This window comes from Argentina anserina, chromosome 4 (genome assembly GCF_933775445.1).
Source record: "Argentina anserina chromosome 4, drPotAnse1.1, whole genome shotgun sequence".
Lineage (NCBI taxonomy): Eukaryota > Viridiplantae > Streptophyta > Magnoliopsida > Rosales > Rosaceae > Argentina > Argentina anserina.
Window position 1 is genome coordinate 6,159,032 of NC_065875.1, and position 4,324 is coordinate 6,163,355.

The window sequence follows — 4,324 nt, forward strand, 5'->3', positions numbered from 1 at the left end:
TTTAGTTTAGAAAAACAAAAGCTCTTGAGAAAGAACAAGAAAAAAAAATATAATAATAACTTGAGCAGATGCCCTAACTAGAATGGATTGCCGGCCGTCGACGTATAAATATATAACATTCGGCTTTTCAATGCCTATATATATGAGTCCGGAAATTAATTCATCCTTGGCTTGATCGTAGTCTCTTCTTTCCCATGCAATGCTAAAGGAAACTCATTCCTTATCAATATACATAACCCGGAGTTCATTGTTTATTGGCTTGCAAATGCCAGTGGGGATGAAGACCCTTTATATATATAGCCCCAAAAAAATGAATAAAATTAACTAATGAAGAAAAATTACAAATATTCTGTAAATGCATGTTGGACGGCCTACTTTGAGAGACATGAACATGTGGAAGCCATCAGAACATGCATAAATTTTATCCCAAAATTAAAGAGCTAGATTCGAATAATGTTCACGATCTGGTCAGCTCTATGATATGTTCTTATATCCAGATCACATATGGTCGTCCAAATGTCGGATGATGATTCGGAATATGGGGGATTGACATGCATGTTGCATGGCATGGGCGATCAATAATTGAAGAATATAGAATCTGATCGAGTAGTGAGACTATTGGTCAAATTTAACATCGAATAGTATGGCATTGTACGTGGCTTATCATCATCATCTTCTTCAGATATGAATGATATATACAAGATCATAACATAACGCTTTATGAAGAGATATACTGAATCCGCAAACCTAGCCCTCCAGGCTCCAGCCATATCGTTCTTCATTGGTCCCTCCATTGAAGTCCCTTCCTTGAGCTCTTCGTATATAATGTTCGAAAATTACAAAGATAAATGGTCAAAATTCATATAAAACGATCAGGAGTTTAAGTTATGATTAACATATTAAGTTAAGAAAAAGTGTTAGTTACTCCCACAAAGGCATGGCAATTTATTCTTTGAAATGCGACCTACACTGGGACGTCAATAGCATGTTGTTACGTACTGCCATATATGGTGTCCAAATTGCACTACTTTAAAGATTGAATGCCTTTTCTAACAATAAAGATAATGTTATATGATATATATCTGATTCATGCTTTATACATAGATCGATCTCACAGGCTTGGTCAGCTCACTTTTTGATATGTACGTGGAGATGAAAATCGATCGATCTAGCTCGGGGATGGTTGACATGCTGATCCTCATAATTATAGAATATTGGCATCATATCGTCGAGATCGAATCAAACTATCTATATATCCATTCCAGCTTATTATTGAACTACTTAATTGCGTCTCTGAGATCAGCTTTGTTCGAACATATTCCCAACCTGTGTACAAGTCAACGCCCTTCTTTCCTTTTCCAGAATTATGGGAAGCGATAGAAGGAAAGCTTCTGTACATGGGGGTGGTAAGGGTGCCCTATAAATGATGGAATATAGGAACCTTTCAGTGTCCTATAAATAGGTTATGAAGGCTCGAAAATTAGTATAATGCAAGGAGCTGGCGCCGTACAAGAGGAGATCAGTTAATCTTCTTCGCTATGTTCGGAGAGTCTTGCATGACGAGAGGCGGAGAGTAGAAATGAGCCAAGGATGACATGCCTGATTATAACTCATTGTCTGGGGAGGAAATCTTCAGACAAGTCGCCCTTGGTTCACTCTTGCTCTCTTTTCTCTCATGCCAGATTCTCAAGCTAGGACTAATATATACTAGTACGTACGTACCTTATGTTAGAAGGTCCTGCAATTAGTACAAACTGTACAATGTAAGGAACTGGTATACATACAAGGACATCGGTTTGATCTTTGATCTTCTTTGAATGTTCAGAGAGTCTTGTATGAAGAGACAGAGCGTAGAACTGAGCCAAGGATGACTTGCCTGATATATGCCCTCATTACGCATCGCTTGGGATATAATTAATCTTCAGACAAGTCATCCTTGGATCACCTTTGCGCTCTTTTCTCTCATGCCAGATTCTAGAGAACTAACTAAATCACAGAAGGCCATGCAGGGACTCGATTTCCACATGTAAATATTTGATATGGACCTCGATTCCTCATCGACCTATTGCCACCATTCTTTCCTCTTCTGGTTAGATTTGCACTCGATCGTTTTTGTTGATCGACCTACAACTTAACCAGAGTATTCAACCGGAGAAGTGCTCAGTTCTCATCATCGATCCTCATTCGGTTTGATCGGGGTCAAAACAATCGTTTTTGTAAGTCCTATACTAATTCGTCCAGCAAGGCTAAGTTCCTATAAATTAATTACTCACGTTTGGCATAGTACTTTCCAATAGTCAAAACCCTATATGATTGTGGTTGAACATAATACATCATCACCTGAAAGTCCTTACGTACTTGAGCTACAGATAGGCTGTACGTGTCAAGAGTTTGTGTTCTTCATCCAAATTATCATCAAATTCAGTGCGTGGAATGCACCCATGGTTGAACATGAATACGCACATTAACCTCTCGTTGGCAAACTACGCACGTTCTAGTCGTTCAAGTTAAAACAATGTAAGAATATGTGATTGGACTATCCAATTAGAAATTTAATCGATCTTGAAGATGAGGTATGAACTATGGAGACTTTGATCTCGTGCATGGCTGAAGGTTTGTGGTGCTTCACCTGCCGGACAACTGATCATATATAGTTACAGATTTTGAGAATTTAGATATAATCATTTTTTAAGTCCTCAAAGAGTCGAGACAATGTTGGTCAGCCCTAATTTAGCCAATGGATTTTCAATCAGAATCTTCCACTAATAACCGCGCGTGGTTTACAAAACAAACAATTAGGGGAGTGCCTATCTTTCCATTAAGGGTTCTACTTATTTCATGCGTCTTCTTTTCCTTGGCACCTTACTGAAACACAAATATTTGAGGGCTGGATACTTGCATTATGGCTGCGTACACAATCTGGCTTTCTATTAACAAAACTGTACACAGAAACAGACAATCTTGTATACAAAACTGCACCTGTACAAGGAAAATGGAATATCTTGAACACAATTTAACTGCAAATGATATGATATAATCCACTAATTTAGCAACCAAGATGCAGCAGATTTGAAATAACAGCCGCTTTTTACTCAGGGAAAATTGAAACTGGTTAAAGCTCAAAGCCTCATCCCAACCTGAAGAAGACACCATTGAAGGTTTGAAGCAGCTGGTTATTACCTTCCTGCATCTTGGATAAAGAAAAAAATGTAGTTTTAGAGACCTGAAGAAAAATGTAGGTATTGTCTTGAGCTACTTTAACGCACATACTTAAACTCTTACCCATACACTTTATTACAATGGTTCAAAGTTCAAACACTGAGGGATTTAAACACTGTAAATGTTCCACTCAAAATATATATATATATATATATTTTTTTTTTCTATCTAGAATGAAGCTTCATTATGAAATTAAAAAAGTGCTGTTCCAATTTTATCACACTTTTCAGTCAAATGTTTTCACCATAAGCAATTCAATATTTATATATGTTATTCAAAATAATCTCTACAAAATTTCATCCAATTCGGACATTGTTAAGGTATTAAAATTAGATTAAATCAATGAATGAATTAAAAATGTTCAACATGAACTGTTCATGTAAATCTCAATTTTAAAAACTCAAACCATTGTCGAATTAGATTAAACTTTGTAGAGATGATCTTGAATAACATACCTAAATATTAAATCACTTATAATGAAGAAATTTGATCGAAAAGTGTGCTAAAATTGAAGCTTCACTCTAAATAGGAACGGTATATATATAGGAGAATTTTTAGGTGCGGACGTCAGTACCTTACGTAAAATACAGATTTATCGATTCCGGCGACGGCAGGCTTCAACGGCGGGGCGGATCACGACAACCGCACTCCCCACCTCTCGGCAGTCCCATCTGTGCCGGTCGGAGCTCCATTGGCGACCCACGGCGGCCGGAATCGCGAAATCGGCGGAATCTGTCCAAAAACTTGATTTTTGCTGATTCCGGCCGCCGTGGGTCGCCGATGGAGCTCCGACCGGCACAGATGGGATCGCCGGGAGGTGGGTAGTGCTGCTGTGCTGGTCCGCCGCGCCATTGCGATTTGCCGTCGCCGGAATCGGCGAATCTACACGGTGCGGACGTCCACACCTGAAGCGGCATATATATAGTATATGTTAGATAACAATTATTCAAACAACCAAGTGTTGGATCAAGACTTCACAATCCTCCACCCCCAAACTTCAGAAAGCAATGTTTCGGCCAGAAATACTAACACTGTTTAGTCTCTACAATGGACCAACTATTTATATGTTACTATATATTTTCTTTTAAACAAGTCTTAAGCAGCT